The sequence below is a fragment of the Balaenoptera musculus genome, chromosome 3, assembly GCF_009873245.2.
Source record: "Balaenoptera musculus isolate JJ_BM4_2016_0621 chromosome 3, mBalMus1.pri.v3, whole genome shotgun sequence".
Lineage (NCBI taxonomy): Eukaryota > Metazoa > Chordata > Mammalia > Artiodactyla > Balaenopteridae > Balaenoptera > Balaenoptera musculus.
Window position 1 is genome coordinate 153,559,110 of NC_045787.1, and position 24,511 is coordinate 153,583,620.

Genomic DNA, 24,511 nt, shown 5'->3' on the forward strand with positions numbered 1-24,511 from the left:
ATGTCCCATGGCTTGGCCTGGCTGGGGGCAGACACAGGCCAGGCGAACAGAATGGGGAAAGAAGACAGGCTGGGGCAGGTGGAGATGTGGGGCCACAGCACAACGTGTGCAGTGCTCAGAGTTATGACTCCACAGGCACAAGCAGGGTGGGCTTCTGGGGGTCCTGGGGCAGCTTCTTTCCTTCCTTCTCACTGGGTAGGCCCTCGCAGGGTAAGGGGATCTCTCTCACATCAGAGGACAGGGTGGTGTTTGGTCCTGGAAGTGGGGCAAGCAGCCCAGCCTCTCTCAGGGCTGTAAAAAAAAATTAATGAACAGAAACCCCGGTTAAATGGAGTCAGGAGACCAGAAGGGGGAGCTCTCACACCCTGCAACTCCTCTTCTTTCCTGGCAAGGACTCAGCCAATGAAAGGTCATAGACTCTTTGTTTACTGTAGCCCCCCCCAACTTCCTTTTCCCCTCTATAAAAGTGTTCTCCTACCCTAGCCACACAGGGACTTGCCTGTGGCTCACCATGGTTGCAAACCCCAAAATGCAGTTCTCTGCTGGAGTAATAACTGGCAGTCTCCAGTTATTTCACATTTTTGCTGGAGAAATAACTGGCAGTCTGTTTCAGGTCAACATTTTGGTGGCCCATATGGGGGTCAGAGAAGGCTCCAGAGCTAGTAAGCAAACAGGTGTGGGACCCCACTGTCACTCACTGCTTTTCTTGCTGACCCTGGGGTTTGAAGGTACATCTTTCTCCTGGATCTGAGCTCATGTTCTCTTTGCATTTTGAAGCTCTCCAGGTTTTACTTGGGATCAATTTAAAGTTTCATCCTTTCTGATTAAGGCCTTGTTCTGTATGTGAGTACTCATATGGCATTCTGTGTTAGCCTTCAGCAAATTCCCTTTGGAACAGGGGCTTTTTCTCCTGGAAGTGGCTAGTCTTCAACCCATTCCTTTGGGAATGGGGTAGGGGGGTGAGGGGGAGGCTGGTTTATTGGAGCTGTGCCAGTTCAGCCTTTGGCCCATTCCTTCGAAATAGGGGTTGTTCTATGGGAACTGGGCTGAGCCTTCGGCCTGGCTCCTCCAGGACCAAGCTGTTTCCTTAGAACTGGCTGCTATTAGGCCTGCAGGCTGTTTGAGTTGCAGGCCTCCAGAGCTATCTGAGCTCTTTAAACTGTTTAAACTGTAAACTGTTTGAGCTGTAAGCTGTTTAGGCCATTTGAAAATTATTCTTCCACTCTAGAGAAGAAACCCTGATAAATGGGATCCTAGTTACCTAAATATTTTGAGGTTACCCCCCGACACAGGGACTTTGGCTGATTTTATGTTTAAAAACCACAGTCCTTCCTCATGCACAATTCTAACTAAATGGACCAACCTAACCAAAGGCAATTTAGAACATTAATTACCATTATGGGAAAACTTGAAATCCCCCAACTTAATTTTCTTAAAACCAAATTAGACTACCATAGCTCTAAAATTTCCCAAACTGAATGGAATGCCTATTTTGATTGGTATTTTGAGGCTATACTCTCAATTCCCCTATCTTATTTCTGTCACCAAATTTCCCTTTTTTCTGAAACTCTCTCCACTCCCCTTTCCTCTGAATTTGTTAGAATCTGTTCCTTTAAAATTAAGTCTTCTAAGGATCCAGAGGGTATATCCTTAATTTCTTATATGCCCTACACTAAAGCTGAACTGTGAGTCATAGTCAAGGAATTTCCCAAAATAACCAAAGATCCTCAGATATTTTCTGAGGAATTTAATACAGTTATTCAAACTTATCAACCTGGTTTCTCTGACTTACATCAGCTAGTTCATATGCTTGTCACTGAAGGCCAGGCCCAGCATTGGATGAAAACCGATAACTGGGAAAACCTTGAAAGGTCTCTAGTATTACAACCAGGAGATCAGCCTGCTAACTTATTATATGATTAGGTTCAGGCAATCACTACACAACTTCATTGGACAATTCCTAGGGCTTTTCCAAAGCTTGTTGACTGGGACAAAAGTCAGACTTGCACACAAAAATCTGAAGAACATGTTCATGACTATTATAATTGACTTCAGATTATTTTTAAAGAAAATTCTGGTCTTCCTTCAGATGTTGATTCCACCAAGGTAGCTTTTAACTCTATGCTTATTAATGGACTGAATCAGGGCCTTACCTTTCTAGTAAAAAGGACCAGGATGGAATGAGAAACTGTGTCTACTCCACATTTAGTTAATCTGGCAAACAAACTTTCTAAATGAGTCACCTAAAAGGAAGACTGCTAAAATGCTTAATCTTCAACTCCAGCAAATGAAGGCCCCTAAGGGAAACCAAAACTCTTCTTGTTTCTGCTGTTATTGCTAAGCAATGATATTGGAAAAGAGATTGTTACAAATTTAAGTGCTTTAGGCACCTGCAGCCCTTTGACCAACTTTTCCAATGTCCGTCCAGTTCTCAATGATGAGGCTCGAAGGAACAACAGAGGCTCTTCCCAATATTCCCTCTTAATCAGCTTGGAGAAACACTTCTCCAGATTAGGGATGGGTCTCTTCCAGTACTAACTGACAAGAGAGCCACACTCTAGTACCAAAACGTTTAAATAGTGGGGATCTCTAATGAACCTCAACAGGTTCCTGTTTCTGAACCTATTCCCTCTTTCTTAGGCCCTCTGAGAGATCCACGCCCTTTTCTCTTTAGTTCCTCTGCCCCTATCCATTTATTAGGCCAAGATTTCTTAAAGAAGTATTATGCTGGAATTTTCTCCAAAAAAGAGGAAATAATTCTAGAATTTGACAGTAGTCATCAAAGTAACCAATCAGGTGAATTAAATGACCTTTTGACACCTTTTATTTGCTCTGTCTCTGATAGCAGAGCTGATTCTGGAAACACTGATAATTTGTCCATATTGAATTAGCTACCATCCTCCTTTGGGCAAAATCTCCAACTGATTTTGGCAAAATTCACATGTACCTCTCATCAAGATTCAAATATATCCTTACAAAGCCTCTTCCCAGAATGTATATATATAGTAATATAAGTAAAGAAGCCCTTTAAGGCACAAAGCCCATAATAGAAGATTACAAAGTTCAAGATCTTATTATCCCTTGGACTAGCCCCTGTAGCACTCCCATTTTATCAGTGATAAAACCTAAGGGCCTAGGGTGGAGGTTTGTCCAGGACCCCCAAGCAATAAACAACACTGTACACCCTGTTGTTCCTAACCCTTGTACTAACATCCATTCCCACCGGAATTGATTTGTGCAGTGCATTCTTCATACTCCAGTTGATAGAGCTAGCCGATACCTTTTGCCCTCACTTGGGAAGAAAAACAATTCACCTGGACAGTATTGCCTCAGGGTTTTACTGGGAGTCTCACAAATCCTGAAGGCTGATATGGATGACATTAGGTTCCCTAGAGGGTCTACTCTGTTGCAGTATGTGGATAATTTGCTTCTTTGCTCTCCTTCTCAAACCTCCTCACAGGAAGGCACCTTCCTCTTGCTAAAACTTTTAGCCTTAAAGGGATATAAGGTCACTAAAGAAAAACTGCAGTTTGACCAAACCCAGGTTTGATATTTAGGGCATCTGATATCAGAACAAGGGCTATATCTAGATCCAGATATGCTTCATTGTGACCCAAGTTTCCCAAAACCCAAGAATAAGTGCCAACTGCAAGGTTTTCTTGGGTTAGTCAGTTATTGGTGAAATTGGATTCCAAATTTATCTCTTATGGCCAAATCTCTGTATTTTTTTACTGAAGAATAACAACCCCAACCCAATTTTATAGGAAGAACCAAATAATATAACTTTTAAGGCCTTAAAGGAGAGTGTGATGAACTCACCTGCCCTTGGGCATCATAATTATCAGATTCCATTTTTGTTTTTTGTATGTGAAAAGAAAGGGAATGCCCTTGGGGTACTCACCCAAAAACAAGGGAACCACCATCAATCCACAGAGTATTATAACCAGAAGCTGGGCCCTGTGGCATGCGGATAACCCACTTTGCCTTAGGGCCATTAGTGCCACTGTCTTTTTGGTGAAGGTCACCGAGAAAATCACGGGATCTTCTTTAACTATTTTTGTACCTCATACAGTAGAAGCTTTCCTGAACTTTCATCCCACCCAATATTTCTCAGCCAGCTGCCTCACCTCCTGTGAAGTCCTTTTGTTAACTGTTCCTCATGTAATGCTTTTGCATTGTGGTAACTTTAACCCTGTTACTCTTCTTCAACTGCTTAATGCTGATGGACCACCTCCTGACTCCTTGTGATGAAGCTCCTCTGCGTAATGCTGAGTCTCATGGTTCACAGATGGTTCTTATTTAAAAGGTAACAATGGTCACCACAGAGCATTGAGTAGAGTTCCCTGTGCTATAGAGTAGGTTCTCATTAGTTATCTATTTTATACATAGTAGTGTATATATGCCAATCCCAATCTCCCAATTCATCCCACCCCCCCCCCGACCCTCGGTATACATACGTTTGTTCTCTACATCTGTGTCTCTATTTCTGCTTTGCAAATAAGTTCACCTGTACCATTTTTCTAGATTCCACATATAAGCAATATTATACGATATTTGTTTTTCTCTTTCTGATTTACTTCACTCTGTATGACAGTCTCTAGGTCCATCCACATCTCTGCAAATGGCACAATTTCTTTCCTTTTTATGGCTGAGTAATATTCCATTGTATATATGTACTGCATCTTCTTTATCCATTCCTCTGATGATGGACATTTAGGGGTTGCTTCCATGTCCTGGCTATTGTAAATAGTGCTGCAATGAACATTGGGGTACATGTATCTTTTTGAATTATGGTTTTCTCCTGGTATATGTCCAGGAGTGAGATTGAAGGAAATTCAGAAAAGAGGGGATATATGTTTACATATAGCTGATTCACTTTGCTGTACAGCAGAAACTAACACAACATTGTAAAGCAACTATACACCAATAAAAATTAATTTAAAAAATTTAAAAAATTAGGTTTAATATCACCTTAGAAATAATATCACCATATTATAATCCAGATAGTCATCATGTTTATGTATTTTTCTTTTACCTTTCTAGGGATAATCACATAATTCAGGATTAAAATGTAGCAGCCTTTTATAAGAAAATAAATAAAAGGTAACAATGGTAAATATTGTGCTGGGAATGCTATTGCAACCCCTTTTGATGTTGTTGAGGCAGCATCTTTACCTGTGGCTACCTCAGCCTGATACATTCTTACATAGGCTTACCCTTTAGCCACGGACAAAACCACCAATATTTATGTTGATAGTAAATATGCTTTCAGATAGCCCATGATTTGGGGATATGGTGGAAGCAATATGTCTTCCTTACTTACAGCAGAAATAAAATTTTAAATGGCCCCTATGTTCAGGAATTATTGGATACGATATTTTACCTGAGCTTTAGCTATTATTAAGATTCTGGGACATCCTATACTTGACTTTCTGGAAGCTAAGGGAAATCACCTTGCTGACATTTCTGCAAGGAATGCTGCCTTTAAAGGAACCAACAGCAGCCAAACCTCTGTCGTGGTCCAAAGGAATATTTCCCCCAAAGGATAACTTAGAAAAACTGGCTAGAGAAGCCCAACAACTGTCCTCAGAAAAGGAAAAATAAGATCGGAAATCCAAGAATTGTTGGTTCCATAAAAAGAGAAAGCTCTGGTTCAGACCAAATAATTTGGTTCAGACCAAATAACAGCCCAGTCCTACTGGAGACTCTAAAATTCCCACTCCTCACCACTGTACATGCCTTAATCCAGTGGTCTACTGAAAAAAGATAGCCTTCATGAATCACTATTGATGGGGAAACATTAACAAGGCTACAGGAAGTTCCTACCTCACTTGCCTTGCTGGTCCAAATCACAACCCAAGGAGGCCTACTTGTACTGCTCCTGGACATTTTAAACTGCCTAATGGACCATTTGAGTTCTGGCAAATGGATTTCATACAACTTTCTCTGTCTAGTGGATATAAATATGTTTTAGTCATGGTATGCATGTTTTCACACTGGACTGAAGCTTTCCCTTGCAGACAGGCTACTGCCTCTTTTGCGGCTAAAGCCCTTTTGGAAAAAATTATCCCTATCTGCAGAATTCCTCTTGAATTCATAGTGACCAAGGAACCCATTTTATTGGTCAGGTACTTCAACACGTCTCTACAGGTTGGCTGGTTTTACGACTCTTTTACTGCACTTACCACCCTCAATACTCTGGTTAGTCGAATGCACTAATGGCATTATTAACACTCAATTGGCAAAATTCATAGAGACTCTCCAAATATCTTGACCAAAAGCATTTCAGAACTCATAAACTCTCACCCACTGAGATAGTCAGAGGATGCCCAATGTACTTACCTCCTGTCTGTTTTTACCCACTACTGATAAAAGGAGAGATACTCCAATATTGCAAAGACCTAATTGCTTCTATTTAAAATTACCATGTTTTGGTAGAACAATCTTTTCACAGTGCACTCTCAAGAGATGAAGACCGTAAACATCATACCTTGAAACCTGGATACTTTGTATATTGGAAAAGATACCTACAGAAAGACTCTCTTCAACCTCACTAAAAAGCGTCCATCAAATACTTCTAACCAACTGTTGTGCCACCAATCTCCAGGGAATAAACCTTTGGATTCACATGACACACCTAAAGAAAGCACCAAACTCTGACTGGACCTGCACATCATCTGGTGACCTGAAAGTAAAGATTTCCTAGAATTAAAGCAGATGACATCTGATGAGACAACTTTCCTAAGATATCCAGACCAAGCCTTGATATGATCTTGATAACATATGGACTTTAGATAAAAAGTGCCTGAGAGTTCTCCCTCCTACCCCTCCTTTTTACTCAAATGTAACCTCAATAGGTTTCCAATCTGTGTACTTACCCTCCGACATAGGACACTACACCCAGGAAAGGTCCTTCTTGGCTCTGAGAGAAAAAAAAGCTGCTGAAACCGGAAAACCTGACTCTTGATCTGCAACACTTTCAGAGATCAAAAAGGGAGAAATGTAAAAAACTAATAAACAGAAACCTCAATTAAATAGAGTTGGGACACTAGAAAGGGGAGCTCTCACTCCCTGTGTCAATAACACAGCCCAATGGGAAGAAGAAAGACTCCTCTTTTTTTCTGGCAAGGACTCAGCCAATGAAAAGCCATAGACTCCTTGTTTACTGTAGCCTTCCCAACTTTCTTTTCCCCTCTGTAAAAGAGTCCTCCTTTCCTTGCTGTGCAAGAGCTTGCACATGGCTCGCCATGGTGGCTGACCCTGAATTTCAATTCTCTGCTGATCCCGAATAAACCCATATTCGCTGGAGAAATAGCTGGCAGTCTATTTGTTTTAGGTCAACAGGACTCAAGCCAAAAGCCAGTGGCCCCAGAAGCTAGGCCACGAGAAGGGGGCTCTCCAAATAGCTCTCTTGTTGGAATGGGCCACATCCAGGGCTCCTCTTCCTGGGAGTCCCTGCCTGCCCTCTGTAGCCGGTTGAGAATAAAGGTGCAGGAGGGCAGGGTTGAGGAGACAGGAGCATGCTGCTCCGCCTGCTCCCAAGGCTGGAATGTGGAATGAGAGAAGGATCAGGTTTCCTCATTTGCTTGACAAGTTCACTTAACCAGTGGGATCTGAGCCCTGTTCTAATGGGAACCAGCTGTGGGAGGGGGAAGCTGTGTCTGGAAGGAGCACAGGCCACGTACACCCTGCTCAAGTCATCTCCCAAGGAAGACTTGGTGTAACCCTTCTTTTGCAGCTGGGGAAACTGAGGCCCAGGGAGGTGGGCCACAGTAGACCCATGTCCAGGGCTCCTCCACACAGACTGCAGCTGGGGATCCTTGAGCCGGGCCTCCAGATGGCTTCTCCTTGAGGTCACTGCCCAGGGGGACTGTCCTCAGGCCCAGGCAAAGCTTCCCAACAGGGGTTGGCCCGGCCCCTGGTCTGTGTGCCTCTCACCCAGCCCTCCTTGACCAGAACCTGCCTACCTGGTTTCCATGCTCCCCAGGGTGAGACTTGGATGTTCTGGCTTGCTCTTGTTTGCTTTCCTTCCCTTTAGTACCCTCACAGCTTCCCCTCAGGTTAGGGCACTCAGGAGTGAGGAGCCTTTCTTCCCACACCAGGTCTTGGGAGCACACAGGCTTTGTACATTGGGAATAATTCACAGGTCCGTCAGCTTAGGGTTGTTTCTGGGAAGGGTGATAGCCATGGTGTGGGGAGTGTAACCCCAGCAGCCTGCCACTGGCAGTAGGAGAATCCAGGCTTATGCCAGCTGCCTGATCTTACCTCACCACACGATCTTCAGCCCTAGACATCCTCAAATTCAGCTCTTACTACCTCTTACTTACTATGTATCAGTTTGTTTTTGCTGCATAACAGACCATTCCCAAACTTGATGTCTTAGGACAACAAATATGTCTCATTTCTCATGATTCTATGGGCTTCCCAGGTGGCTGGCTGGAGCTGAGTGTTATGATGTCTTCACACAGGTGTCTGGAGGGCCACAGGGGTCAGAGGCTGGATGGCACTGGAGTTACAGCTCATTGGGGCTTCCAGTTTGGCTGAGCCCTCCTGGAAAGGGCTAGGGACAGGGGTGGGGAACTGCAGTGGGGTGAGAGGTAGAGTGAGGATGCCCCTGGCCTGGTTTAGGCCTGGCAGAGGCTCCCAGGCAGGAGACAGGTGGGAGCTACTTGGCCCAGCTCCTGGGTCTAGGCTCTGAGCACAGGGACATGGATCAGACCTATGTCAGGCCTGAGGATAAATGATGACCACACCTGGGGCTGATGCCTGGACCCAGGACGTCATGCCACTCGCAGTCACTTAGGACCTATTGCAGGGCCAGGCCTCGCCCTCCTGGCCTCCTAGGTATATCCTGGGTCTGTCTGGCATGGAGTTCATGGGGGCGAAGAGTGGATAGAGAACACTGAGGTCATGAAGCAAGGTGTGGGTGGGCTGGTCCCTGGGCAGGAGCCCAGTATTGTTCCTGGTATTTTCCTGCTACGCTGGCCTCAGATAGCGACTCCAGGGGATCAGAGACAGCCTGGTCTGAGCCCATCTTGCAGCTCATCCACCCCACTGACTCTGACTAAGGCCCATGAGGCCCAGCATGTGGGGCAGGGAATCCTCAGAACTGATCCTGGGAGAGGTCGCCCAGCAGAAAGCCCCCACAAGGGCAGGTTCCCAGGGGTGGCCTGAGTCCTCCCACCCACGGGCATCATCCATGCCAGCTGGAGGCCAGCGTGGCTCTGCAGAAACAGGCCCATGAAGTGGAAAGCGCAGTCAGGAGGATCTGTGGGGCCACAGCGGACTCCTGGGTCAAGATGAACAGAGGAAGAGCCATAACGCAGGGGTGGGAAGTACTAGTAGTGGACAGCCTGTGATGGAAGGAGCAGGTCTATGGGGGACAAGTGGGTGGGGCAGGAGGGAACATGGAGGATGGAAGGAGTAGCTCTGTGGGGGACAGTCGGAGGTATAGAGGGGGACATGAGGGTAGAAGGAGCAGGTCTGTGGGAGGACAGCCCCAGGAGGACAGAAGGAGACATGAAGGATGCAGGAGGGGACTTGGGGTGGTGGGGAGGAATAGGCATGTGGGGAACAGTTAGTGGGAAGGGAAAGAGAAGACATGAGGGGTGGAAAAGCAGGCCTGTGGGAAGGACAGTCAGGAGCTGGAGTAGGGGACATGGCGGATGGCAGGAGCAGCCTTTACATGGGGACCCACACTCACAAACAACAGTGAATTCCCATGGTTTTCATGAGCTGTGTCAGGGGTCAGCAAACTTTTTCTCTGAAGGGCCAGAGGCCTGGGCCCTACAGTCACATCCCTTACCTCTGTGGCTGTCTCAGAAAAGCAGCCAGGATGACGCATAAATGATTGAGAATGACTAGGTTTCAATAAGACCTTATTCATTCACACTGAAATTTGAATTTTGTATAATTTTCACGCCATGATATATTTTACTTTTTTTTCCCATTCATTTAAAAACATAAAATCACTCTTAGATGGCAGGCAATCCCAAAGCAGGTGTAAACCAGAGTGTTAACTTGAGCTAGAATGGCAAAGCTTTTAAGAATAATAACATGAAAATACAATAATATGCAATACTCAGCTGGCCGTGGAGATGGGCAACTGTGTGCACTGCTGGTAAATGCTGCCAAGCAGCCCAGATTCTCCTAGGAAACTCCTTGGCACTGTATTGGTGGGAGTTTAAGCTAGTACAGTCTTTTCAGGGGAATTTGACAGTGCCACCAACTTTTAAATATGCTGACCTTCCAACCAGCAATTGCATTTAAAAGAAAATCCATCCCACAGGAATACATGTTGAGAGTGCAAGAATGTGGCATTATCTGTAAGACTGGAAAACTGTGATTTTTACTAGGGGGTTATTGAGATAGTTAACATCTGTGAAAGGATGTATTGGTTACATGCATGTTAAGTGGGTTCACTTCCATTTCCACCTGTGTCTACATATTATCCCCTAGTGATGGGCGTGAGGATTGGGGCCTCTCCCTGGTCACGGAGGAGCTGGGACAGCCTTCGTTGGGAGGCGGTGGAGCTGGAGCAGCAGAGGGGAGGGGGCCTCACCCGTGGCCGCCCTAGCTGGGGCGGGAGGCGGATTAGAGAACATTCCGCGGATGCCGCTGCCGGGCCTTCTTCGCCTGCCTGGCGGCAGCCTTTTGAGGCCTCTGGCTGACCCGGCTCCTGGCTCCTCCTCGGAAGGCAGCCCGAAGTTCCTGTCAAAGTGCACCTGGCCAGGCCCCTCCTCATGATGCGATGCTCATCTCTGAACGCCTTAGGGGAGGAACCCTGCCAGGTGAGGGAACCCTGCCAGGTGAGGAGTCGGAGGAGGGAGGGGGAGGAACCTCTTCGGGTCACGGGCGGCTGGATAGCACATATCTGTGCGGCCCCTAGGGACAGTGGTCACTGACAGCTCCCTGAACAGCTGTCGGGTGTCCTGGGTGAGGGCACAGGCCAGCACAGCGCGCAGAACCCAAACTTAAGGCCCTAGCAGGCGCAACAGCCTCTCGGGTCCCTCTGCCAACCCTCAAAGTAGGAGATGCTCTTGCAATCACACTGTGGTCATGGGTTTTCTTCATCACTGCAGCTCAGGTCCCGACCCCCAGGACTCATGGAATCTGCGAACACTGGTGGTGAAAGTGCCAGGAAGAGGTCAGCGTGGCCAGCCACCAGCCCCTCACTATCCCACCATCAGACGCTTTTCTGACCGTAGGAATCTGCCTCCCGTTTTCCCAAGTTCAAAGGCAGATGGCTGATCTGGGTGTGTCTGTCCCTGCTGCTCCCGGCTCCCAGGTCTTGTCTCATTAGCCGGGGAGGCAGGGGCTCTGCTCTGTGCTGTCCATTGCTCTGCTCTGACTGAAGGCCCCTGACCCACGGAAGTGCTGCAGGAACCCTCTGACTGGGGGCCCAGCAGCAGACTTGATTTAGGTGCTGGGCTGGTTGGAGCAGCTCTGGCTCAGCTGGTCGCCAGTACACGGTGCTCTGTACTGACTCAGCTCCTGGCTGACCCACATTTAGGGCCTCTGAGCTCTCAGAGCTTCTCAGCAGATTCTCCCATAACCTCTGTGCTAACCTAAAATTCAGAGTTCAGGCCTCCACAGTCCTGCTCACACATGGTCCCCTCACCAATAAAAGGATATTTACGAGGTGTCCCCACATGGCAGGTACAAGGAGGACCTACCAGGCTGTGAGCTTGGGTGGCCTGCGCTTCTCCCACCTCTTACTTTAGCTCTGAGTTTGAGCCTAATAAAAGCCCTTGCTGCCTCCCAGGCAAGTTCAGAGCTCCCTGCCACCCCCAGGCCTGTGCTAGGACTCCCTGCCTCTCCCAAGCTATCCTAGAACTCTCGGCCTCAATCAGGCCAAAAGGTGGAAACAACCTAAGTGCTCATCAATGGATGAATGGATAAACAAAATGTGGTATATCCATACAATGGAATATTATTCAGCCTTAAATAGAGATAAAATTCTGATACATGCTACAGCGTGGAAAGTCCTTGAAAACATTATGCTAAATGAAATAAGCCAGACACAAAAGGACAATTATTGTATTATCCCACTTACATGAAGTTTCTAGAAGAAGCAAATTCATAGACATGAAAGTAGAAGAGAGGTTACCAGGGATTAGGAGGAGGAGAGTAACAGGAAATAATTTAATGGGTACACAGTTTCTATTTGGTGTGATGAAAAAGTTTTGGAAATAAATGGTGGTGACAGTTGCACAGCATTGTGAATGTGCAACTTAATGCCACTTAATCGTATACTTATAAATTGTTAAAATGATAAATATTGTTATGTATATTTTACTATCATAAGAAGACATATGATAAGAAAATTCACTAAAACGTTATTTGTAGTAGCGAAATATTAAACTAAATATCAGTCAATAAACTATGGAAAAACATGCAGTGGGACATTGAACATTAAAGAGGAAGGAAAGCTAAAAACATTTGCCAGCTCTGATGACATTTATGGCTCAACATTCTTTATACCCCAACATGTCATGATTTCTGTTATTATTGGCACTTCAGTCCTAATAATAATTTTTTCCAATTTTATAGATTAATTTAGTTCTTGAAATTAAGCACAAGTTTTTACATACTTCAGGTTAATCTTTTCCCCCTATATGTTTATGAACCAAAAACAGTCAAAACTGCTCATTTTATGTATTGTTTGCACACATGTAGGTAACATGCAGGTTTGAGTAATGGCATGACAGATTATTTTTTACTCTGAAGTCCAACCAAATCCTATTATAATCCCGTGAATAGTATGAGCTTTAACTTACGCCACTTTATGAGCTTTAAATATTTTGGAAATTTTAAAATTACCCTTTTTACTTAATTTTTTACTTTCTTGCTTTCTGATAATATAGGCATTTTAAAAGTGCTTCTTTGGGAAAGATATTTGTTTCTTAACTTTTTATTGTGAAATGATTATAGATTTATAGGAAGCTGCAGTTATAGTACAAAGTGACCCAGGTAACCTTCATCCAAGATTGACACCTTTTACAAGTGTAGCATAATGTCAAAACCAGAAAATTGACATTGATACAATACAGGGAACTAGACTACAGACCTTAGTCAATTTTCACCTTTTTAAAAACCTACGTTCACGTGTGTGTGCATGCGTCTAGTTCCTTGCAATTGGATCTCATTAATAGCCACCATCAAGGTATAGAACTGCTCCGTCACCATAGAGGAGCTCTAATACTGCCCCTTTAGACTTATACCGCCCCGAAAACCTACTTCTCCATAAAGCAACATCAAAAGTTGTCAAAACGAACTTTCTGAGTACTCTGGAAACTAATCAAAAGTTTGCCACAACCCAAGGAGCATTTAATAAAGAAAAATATATGAAAAAGATTATATACCATGATGAGGTGTGATTTATATCGCATTTAAGAAAACATTGGCTAACCCAAAGTCATGAAGATTTACTCTTATGTTTTCATCTAAAAGTTTTAGCGCTTACATTTAGGTTTTTATGATCATTTTGAGCTAATTTTTATGTGTGATATCCTTATGCCAACACCACACTGTCTTTGTGTCATTTTGTAGCTTTAAAATCAGGAAGTATGAGTCTTCCAACTTTGGGTTTTGGGTTTTTTTTTTTTTCAAAATTGTTTTGGCAATTCTGAATCCTTGAATTTTCATATAAATTTTAGGATCAGTTTGTTGAATTATGAAAATAATAGGCAGCTGGAATTTTGATAGGAATTTTATTGACTGTAAATCAATCTGGGGAATATTGCCATCTTAACAATATTAAGTCTTCTGATCCATGAACATTGAATGTCTTTCTGTTTATTTAGATATTCTTTAAACTCTTTCTAGAAGGCTTTATGGTTTTCAGTGTACATAGCTTCCACTTCTTCTATTTTTTTCTTTTTGATGCTATTGTAAATGGAATTGTTTTATTAATTTCATTTCAATTGTTCAGTACTTCTTATTTTCCAAATTGGATACTTTTTATTTCTTTTCTTGTCTAATTTCCTTGACTCCAGCAAAATGTTGAATAGAAGTGGTGAGAACAGACATCTTTGTCTTGTTCCTCATCTTATGGAGAAAGCATCCAGTCATTCACCATTAAGTATGATGTTAGCTGTGGAGGTTTTGCAGACACTCTTGATCACATTAAGGAAGTCCTTTATATTCCCAGTTTGTTGAGTGTTTTATTGTGAAAGGGTGTTGAATTTTTTCAAATGCTTTTTCTGCATCTATTGAGATTATCAATAGATAATGTAGATATGTAGACTTTGTTCTTAATCTATTAATGTGGTTTATTACATTAATTGATTTTGGGGTGTTAATCCAACCTTGCATTTCTGGCATAAATCCCACTTAGTCATGGTGTATAATTCCTTTCATTTGTCGCTAGATTCGGTTTGATAGTATTTTACTGAGAATATTTATGTCTATATTATATGAGATAATAGTCTGTAGTTTTCTTGTGATGGTGTTGTTTGTCTTTGGTAACAGGGAAACACTGGCCTCAGAGAATGAGTTGAGAAGTGTTCCCTCCTCTTCTATTTTTGGAGGAGTTTGTGAATGAATGATATTAATTCTTTAAATTATTGGTAGAATTCACCATTGAAGTCATCTAGTCCAAGGCTTTTCTTTGTGGAAAGTCTTAAAAATTACTAATCCAATCTTTGTAATAGCTCTATTCAGATACTCTCTTTCTACTTGAGTCTAGGTTGTTTGTGCCTTTTTAGGAACCTCTCCATTTCATCTAAATTATCTCATTTGCTGGCCTACAGTTGTTCATAGTATTCCCTCATAAAACTTTTTTTTTTTTTGGTAAATCATTCCTGATTATAGTAATTCGAGTCCTTTTTTTCATTGTCAGTCTAATTAAGACGTTGATCAATTTTGTTGATCTTTACAAAGAACAATTTTTTGGTTTTTGTTGATTTTCTCTATTTTGTATTCTATTTTTTTATTTCATTGATTCACTCTAATCTTTATCAACTCCTTCCTTTTGTTTGCTTTGGGTTTAGTTTCTGCTCCTTCTTATTACTTAAGGTCGTTATTGATTTGAGAACTTTCTTTTTTTCATGTAGGCATTTGAAGCTATAAAGTTACTCTTAAGACTTGCTTTAGCTACATCTGATATTCTGATGTGTTATGATGCTGTGCTTTATTTTCATTTATCTAAAAGTATTTTCTAACTTACCTTGTCATATTTTCTTTGACCCATTGGTTATTTAGAAGTGTGTTATTTACTTCCCATATATTCATTAATTTCTCAGATTTTATTCTATTATTCATTTCAGACAATTCCATTTTGGCTAAAGGACATAAGTGGTATGATTTTAATCCTTTAAATTTATTGAGGTTATTTTTTTTGACCTCGCATGCAGTCTATTCTAGAGAACATCCCATGTGTTCTAGAGATGAATTCGTATCTTGCTGTTGTTGGGTGAAGCATTCTATAGATCTTAGGTCTAGCTGGTTTATGGTATTGTTCCAGTATTGTTCATCATTGTTTATCTTCAACTTTTGTTTTATCTATTATTGAAATGGGTTATTAAAGTATTCATCTTGCCGTTGTTTAATTGTCTATTTCTCCCTTCAATTTTGTCAATTCTTGCTGCATGAATTTTGGAATCTGTTTTAGATGCATATATGTTTATAATTATGGTATCTTCATGATGAATTGACCCTTTTATAATTTTTTATATCTTTATTGGAGTATAATTGCTTTACAATGTTGTGTTAGTTTCTGCTGTACAACAAAGTGGATCAGATATATGTATACATATATCCCCATATTTCCTCCCTCTTGCGTCTCCCTCCTACCCTCCCTATCCCACCCCTCTAGGTCATCACAAAGCATCGAGCTGATCTCTAGCAGCTTCCCACTAGCCAACCATTTTACATTTGGTAGTGTATATATGTCAGTGCTACTCTCTCACTTCGTCCCAGCTTCCCCTTCCCCCACTGTGTCCTCAAGTCCGTTCTCTATATCTGCGGCTTTATTCCTGCCCTGCCACTAGGTTCATCAGTACCGTTTTTTTAGATTCCATATATGTGCATTAGCACCCGGTATTTGTTTTTCTCTTTCTGACTTAACTCACTCTGTATGACAGGCTCTGGGTCCATCCACCTCATTACAAATAACTCAATTTCGTTCCTTTTTATGGCTGAGTTATATTCCATTGTATATATGTGCCACATCTTCTTTATCCATTCATCTGTTGATGGACACTTAGGTTGCCTCCATGTCCTGGCTATTGTAAGTAGTGCTGCAATGAATATTGTGGTACATGTATTTTTTTTTTTAACATCTTTATTGTAGTATAATTGTTTTACAATGGTGTGTTAGTTTCTGCTTTATAACAAAGTGACTCAGCTATACATATACATATATCCCCATATCTCCTCCCTCTTGCGTCTCCCTCACACCCTCCCTATCCCACCCCTTTAGGTGGTCACAAAGCACTGAGCTGATCTCCCTGTGCTATGCAGCTGCTTCCCACTAGCTATCTATTTTACATTTGGTAGTGTATATATGTCCATGCCACTCCCTGACTTCGTCCTAGCTTACCCTTCCCCCTCCCCATGTCCTCAAGTCCATTCTCTACATCTGCATCTTTATTCCTGTCCTGCCCCTAGGCTCTTCAGACATTTTCTTTTTTTTTAGATTCTATATATATGTGTTAGCATATGGTATTTGTTTTTCTCTTTCTGACTTACTTCACTCTGTATGACAGACTCTAGGTCCATCCACCTAACTACAAATAACTCAATTTCATTTCTTTTTATGGCTGAGTAATATTCCATTGTATATATGTGCCACATCTTCTTTATCCATTCATCTGTCGATGGACACTTAGGTTGCTTCTATGTCTTGGCTATTGTAAATAGAGCTGCAATGAACATTGTGGTACATGACTCTTTTTGAATTATGGTTTTCTCAGGGTATATGCTCAGTAGTGGGATTGCTGAGTCGTCTGGTAGTTCTATTTTTAGCTTTTTAAGGAACTTCCATACTGTTCTCCATAGTGGCTGTATCAATTTACATTCCCACCAACAGTGCAAGAGGGTTCCCTTTTCTCCACACCCTCTCCAGCATTTATTGTTTCTAGATTTTTTGATGATGGCCATTCTGACTGGTGTGAGATAATACCTCATTGTAGTTTTGATTTGCATTTCTCTGATGATTAGTGATGTTGAGCATCTTTTCATGTGTTTGTCAACAATCTGTATGTCTACTTTGGAGAAATGTCTATTTAGGTCTTCCACCCATTCTTGGAATGGGCTGTTTGTTTTTTTGATATTGAGCTGCATGAGCTGCTTGTATATTTTGGAGATTAATCCTTTGTCAGTTGCTTCCTTGGCAAATATTATCTCATATTCTGAGGGCTGTCTTTTTGTGTTGTTTACAGTTTCCTTTGCTGTGCAACGGCTTTTAAGTTTCGTAAGGTCCCATTTGTTTCTTTTTTATTTTATTTCCATTATTCTAGGAGGTGGGTCAAAAAGGATCTTGCTGTGATCTATGCCATAGAGTGTTCTGCCTATATTTTCCTGTAAGAGTTTTATAGTGTCTGGCCTTACATTTAGGTCTTTGATCCACTTGGAGTTTATTTTTGTGTATGGTGTTAGGAAGTATTCTAATTTCATTCTTTTACATGTAGCTGTCCAGTTTTCCCAGCATCACTTATTGAAGAGGCTATCTTTTCTCCATTGTACATTCTTGCCTCCTTTGTCAAAAATAAGGTGACCATATGTGTGTGGGTTTATCTCTGGGCTTTCTATCCTGTTCCATTGATCTATATTTCTATTTTTGTGCCAGTACCATACTGTCTTAATTACTGTATCTTTGTAGTATAGTCTGAAGTCAGGGAGCCTGATTCCTCCAGCTCCCTTTTTCTTTCTCAAGATTGCTTTGGCTATTCGAGGTCTTTTGTGTTTCCATACAAATTTTAAAATTGTTTGTTCTAGTTCTGTGAAAAATGCCATTGGTAATTTGATAAGGATTGAATTGAATCTGTAGATCGCTTTGGGTAGTATAGTCATTTTCACAATGCTGATTCTTCCAATCCAAGAACATGGTATATCTTTCCAACTGTTTGTACTTTTATAATTTTTAAATGTCCTTTATCTCTAGTAATATTTTTGTTTTAACATCCATTTTGTCTGGTATTGGTATAGCTGCTCCAGTTCTTCTGTGGTTTTCATGGTATATTTTTTTACATCCTTTTTCTTTTGGCCTATTTATATCTTTGTGTCATTTGTGGACAACAAATAGTAGGATCTTTGTTTTATTTTGTTTTTTTCAGTCTCATATTTTCTACATTTTGATTGGATATTTTAATCCATTCATACTTAATGTTATTGTTGCTATTGTTGCATACATGTCTACCTTTTACTTTTTGTTTTCTATATGTCTCATACCTATTTTGTTCTTCTGTTTCCCCTTACTGCCTTCTTTTGCATTATTTTAACATTTTCTGGTGTAATATTTTAATTAATTTAATAATATTTAAGTGTATTTTTTGTGTGATTTTCTTAGTGATTGCTAAGGCTTACAATACAGCCATACCTTGAAGATATTGCAGATTTGGTTCCACACCATTGCAATAAAACAAATATTGCAGTAAAGCAAGTCATATAAATTCTTTTTGTTTCCTAGTGTGTATGAAAGGTATGTTTACACTATACTGTAGTCTGTTAAGTGTGCAATAGCATTATGTCTAAAAATACAATGTACAGACCTTAATTTAAAAATATTTTATTTCTAAAACATGCTAAGCATCATCTGAGCCTTCAGCAAGTCATAATCTTTTTGCTGGTGAAGGGGTTGAAATAGTGCAAAAAGTACCATGACACAGAGACGTGAAATGAGCAAATGCTGCTGGAAAAATGGCACCAGTAGATTTGCTTGATACAGGGTTGCCGCAAACCTTCAATTTGTAAAAGTGCAGTATCTGCAAAACATAATAAAGTGAAGCAGAGTAAAATGAGATATGCCTGTATAAATCTTAACTTATCAAAATTGACTCCAGATTTATATTAACTTAAATCAAGGATATGTAGAAACTTTACTCCTTTATAGTTCTACTTTTTCTCCCCTTTTGTTGTATTACTATACGTATTTTACATATATGTGTGTGTGTGTTACAAACCCAATAATACATTGCTATAATTATTAATTTACCTAATTTTATGTCTCTTTAAAGAATCCGAGGGAAGAAAGAAGAGCAAGCATATAGTTATAGAGTTTATGTTAACTTTCTCATTTGCCATCTCTGTCTATCTTCATGTCTTCCTGTGAATTTGTGTTGCCATCTAATGTGATTTCCTTACCCACCCACCACCTTTGTGTTCTTATTATCATTATCAAATGTATTACATTTCTATGTTAATGACCCCAAAATACAATTTTATACATATAGCTTTATGAAATTGCTCTTAAAATAAGTTAAAGGAAGAAAAGAGAGGGTGTATACATTATACTGTCTTTTGTAATTACCTATATAATTACCTTTACCAGAGCTCTTCATTTTTTCATGTGGATTCAAATTGCCGTCTGTGGTCACTTGCTTCCAACCCAAAGAATTTCTTTAATAAATCTTGTGAAGCAAGTCTGCAAGCAGTTAATTCTCTTATCTGGGAATGTTTTTACTATGCCTTCATTTTTTAAAGATAGTTTTACTATATAAGATTCTTAGTTGATGGTTTTTGCTTTCAGCACTTTGAATATGTTATCCACTGCCATCTGGTTACCATTGTTTCTGATGAGAAGTCTGCTGTGACTATTTCGGAGTTCCCTTTTGATGATTCATTTTTCTTTTTCTGGTTTCAAGATTTTTCTCTTTGTCTTTTTCTTTCAATATTTCGACTATGATTTGTCTAGGTGTGTATCTCTTTGCATTTCTTCTACTTGAAGTTCTTGAGCTTCTTGGATGTTGTGTTAGCTTCCTATTGCTGCTGTGACAAATTACCACAGATTTAGGGCTTAAAACAACACAAATTTATTCTCTTATTGTTCTGGATGTCAGAAGTCTGAAATGAGTCTTACAGGGCTAAAATCAAGATACTGTCAGGGCTAGTTCCTTCTGGAGGCTCCTGGGAAGAATCTGTTCCCTGTCTCCTCTAACTTCTGGAGGCTGTTGATATTCCCTGGTTTATGGCCACAGTAATCCAATCTCTTGCTACTGTCATATCTCCTACTACTCACTCTGACCCTCCTGCCTCCCTCTTATAAAGACCCTTGTGATTACATTGGGCCCACCCAAATAATCCAGGATAAATCTCCCTTTCTCAAGATCTTTAATTTAATCATTTCTGCAAAGTCTCTTTGCCATACAAGATAATGTTCTCTGAGAATTAAGGTGAGGACATATTTGGGGAGGCCATTCTTCAGCTTACAACAGATGTGTCAATTACTATTTTTCACCTAATGTGGAAAATGTTCAACAATGATTTCTTCTAACATTTGTTCTGTTCCTTCTTCCTTACCTTCTGGTATTCATGTTATGCATATGTTGCCCTTAATGGTGTCTAACATTTCTTGGAGGCTCTGTCAGTTTTTCTTCACTCTTTTTTCTTTATTCCTTCAGATTGCACATCTCTCTTCAAGACTGATGATTATTCTTCTACTTCAAATCTACTGTTGACTTCTCTAGTAAATTTTTCTTTTTGGTTATTGTTCCTTTTAGCTCCATAACTTTATTTGATTCTTTTTCATGATTTTTATCTCTATTGATATTATCTGTTTGGCCAGACATTGTCATCAGTTCTTTGAACATATTATAATAGCTACTTTGACATCTTTGTTTACCAGAATGTTAGTGGCTTAAATATACAGGCCCTTTCACAGGCAGTTTCTATCACCTGTTTTTTTTTCTTGTGTATCAGTCACACTTTACTGTTTATATATATAGATTTTGTTAAAACAGGACATTTCAGATAATATATTGTAGTAACTTTGGATACTGCCCCCTCCTCCAGAAATGGGGCTTGTTGTACTGTTTGCTTGTTCATTTGTTTAGAGACCTGGCTTGTCTAGTTCAGTGAAATCCATTTCCCCTGCAATGTAGCCTCTGGTGTTGCTCCACGGAGTTAACAGTCTTGGGAATGTGTGCAGTCTCCCTGTCCACCAGGATGACTGTGGTTTTAGCTGGCTCTCTTTGTCTCTGTCTCCAATCTCCCCATTAAGTTTTTGGCTGGTCTGCCTCTACTGGTATCACACCCAACTGTTAGCCTTCACTAACTGCTAGCTGACTCCTCCAATGTTTATAACAACCCTGTGACATAAATTTCCCCACAGTCTGATCCAGTTAAAGTCAAGCTCCTTGGTAGGGGCAAGGTTGTTGCCAGTCTTTGAGCCTTGCTCCACCCATCCCCTAGGAAGAACTTTTGTGCTATGGAATAGGAGTTGTGTGTAGGGGCGGTGCGCAGGAACAGGTATTGCTTTCCAGTTCCTGACACTGCCCACTATGGAGCTTCCACAGCTCAGAGCCAGGAAGGAGGGGATCTGCATATGTTCACTGGCTGTTGAATCTACCTAGAATAGTTCTTCTGCCCCAAGAAGCTGGTGGAGATGGGAGTTTCAACTCTGCTGCTAAGACCACCAAAGTAGCTTCCCCAGTACACAAAGCTGTTTTGGAAAGAGTTTCTGCACTCTTCACCAGGCACCCACCCAGATCCTGCCTACATGGTGGAAGGTGAGGGTGGGAAGATGGATGTTGCCTGGCTGCCACCACCCACACAAAATAGGCCTTCTGTAGCATTGAGCTATTGAAGATAACATCTGCTGATGTTCACTGGCTGCCAGGCCCATCCTGAATAACTCTTCTATACCATGGAACTTGAAGAGATGGGAAATGCAACTTGGCTGCCTACCAAACAGAAAGAGCAAGACAGAGATGTGAGGGACTGGATGCAGTCCCTAGCTCGAATGCCACAGTCTCCCATTTACTGAGTTTCCATAGATTTTTAAAAATAAATATTTCTCAATTTGTTGTAAGCCCTTTGATCAATATCTAGTCTTTAAATGTTTATATCTGCAAATTTTGGCCAGGCTAATAGATGTCTCTCCAGGGGAGAGGTTTCCTTAAGCTCCTCACACCACCATTCTGGAAATCTTACCACATTCTTTTTATTGCTGAGTAGTATTCTTTTGTATGGATGTACTAGAATTTGTACAATCATTCACCCATTGAAGGACATTTAGATTATTTCCAGTTTTTTTGCTATTATGAGTAAAGCTGCTATAGACATTCACATATAGATTTTTGTGTGAACAAAAATGCTCATTTCTCTGAAACACATGTGCAAGAGTGCAATTGCTGGCTTGTATGGTAAGTGCTTGTTTAATTTGGGAAGAAACTGCCAAACTATTTGCCAGAGAGCCTGTGCTATTTTACATTCTCACCAGCAATCTTTGAGAGGTCTAGATTCTCAACATACTCACCAACATTTGGTATTGTCACTATTTTTTTTTATTTTACCTGTTATATTAAGTGTGTAGTGATATCTTATTCCCTTAATAGCTAATGATGTTGAACATCTTTTCATTTGCTATTTACCATCAATTTTACCATCCCTTTGATAAAATGTCTATTCATGTCTTCTGCCCATTTATTTATAATCAGATTGTTTGTTTACTCTTGAGTTTTGAGAGTTCTTCATATAGTCTAGGTGTGAGTCTTGTGTCAGATATATAATTTGTAAATGTTTTCTCCGAGTCTTTATCTTGTCTCTTTATCCTCTTGGCATGGTATATCATAGAGCAAAAGCTTTTAATTTTGATTATGTATAATTTATTAATTTTTCCTTTTATGGATCATACTTTTGGTGTCTCATCTAAGAACTGTTCACCTAGCTTTAGGCCCTGGAGATTTTTCTCCTAAAATTTTTTTAGCTTTTAAAATTTATTCATAAACCCATGGTCAATTTTGAAATAATTTTTTATGAAGTATAGAGTTTGGTTTACATTTTTTTACCTTATGAATGTCTGATTGCTCCAGCACCATTTGTTTAAAGACTATACTTACACATATTTAAATGCTTTTCTGCCTTTGTCAGAAATTAATTGGGCTTATTTCATTGGTATATTTCTGTTTGTCTATTTTATTCTAGTGATCTATGTGTCTTCCCTCCACTAACATCACACTGTCTTGATTATTGCAGATATTGTAGTAAGCCTTAACATTGGATAGAGTAATTCCTCTCACTTTAATCTTCTTTAAAATTTTTTTTAAGTATGCAAAAGAGCCATTGCCTTTCCATATAAATTTTAGAAGAAGCTTATTTAGGTCTACAAAAATTTATTTCTGGTATTTTGATAGGAATGGTGTTAAATCTATAAATCATGTCCAAAATAATCCTTGGGGCTTAGGTTTTATGGATTTTACTCCCATGATTATTTATGTTATATGGCACAGTTGACCTTAAGATAGGAAGATTATCCTGATGAGTCTGACCTAATCACATGAACCCTTGAAAAGCAGAGAGCTTTTCCCAGCTAATAGCAGAAGGAAAAGTCAGAGAGATGCAAAACACAAGAAGGATTTGATACACTGCAGCTGACTTGAAGATGGAGGAGCCATATGATGAGGAATGTCAGTGACCTCTAGGAGATGGAAGTAGCCCCTGGTTGACAGCCAGCGGGTAAACAAGGACCTCAGTTATACAGATTCAAGAAATTGAATACTGCTAACAAGAATAAGCTTGAAAGTGAATTTTTGCCCAGAGCCTCCACATGAGAACTCAGTCTGGCTGACAAGTTGATTTTGGCTTTGTGCAGAGAATTCAGCCACAGCATTCTGCACTTCTGACCTTATGAAACTGAGATAATGTATATATGCTTTTATTTAAGCTGATAGGTTTGTGATAATTTGTTATGCACCAATAGAAAACTAATACAGATTTTGGTACCAAGCATGAGCTGGTGCCTTAATAAGTACCTAAATGTGGGGTGGGTTTGAAATCTGGCAGTGAGTGGTGGCTGGAAATATTTTATAGAGTATAATGGGAAAAGACTAGATTGTATAGAAGAAAATGATAGTAGCAAAGTGGATGTTGAGAATGCTGCAGGTGACTGGAAGAAGGAGGATCCTTGTTATGTAGTGGAAGAATGCTTAGCAAAAATTGTTTCCCAACTTCAAGAGGAGGCCTGGTTTCTACTTATTGCTACAGGAAAAATGTAAAAGGAGAGATTAAATTGAGGGAAGATCTGTTAAACAAAAAGACACCAGGGCTTGATGATTTTGAAAATTCTCATCCATGCTCTTGCTTTTATCAGTAGTTTTCCCTTTACATTGCACAGTAGTATTCTGTCATATCAGTGTACCACAGTTTGTTCATGCATCTGTCAGTTATAGGACATTTGGATTGTTTACTCTTTTGGCAATTATGAATAAAGCTATAAACATTTATGTACAGGTCTTGAACAAACACAAGCTTCCATTTCCTTTGCATAAATAACTAGATGTGGGGTTGCTGGGTCATACGGCAAATGCACATCTAACTTTACAGAAGACTATCAACTGATTTAAAAGTGGCA

The 24,511-nt window shown here is 40.6% G+C and overlaps 1 protein-coding gene across 1 annotated transcript in view; it reads left to right on the forward strand.

The window, feature by feature from the left end:
• The window catches only part of SNAP47 (synaptosome associated protein 47), a 157,653-nt gene that overhangs the window by 90,541 nt on the left and 42,601 nt on the right, over positions 1 to 24,511 (forward strand). The gene's annotated exons all lie outside the window — the stretch shown is intronic.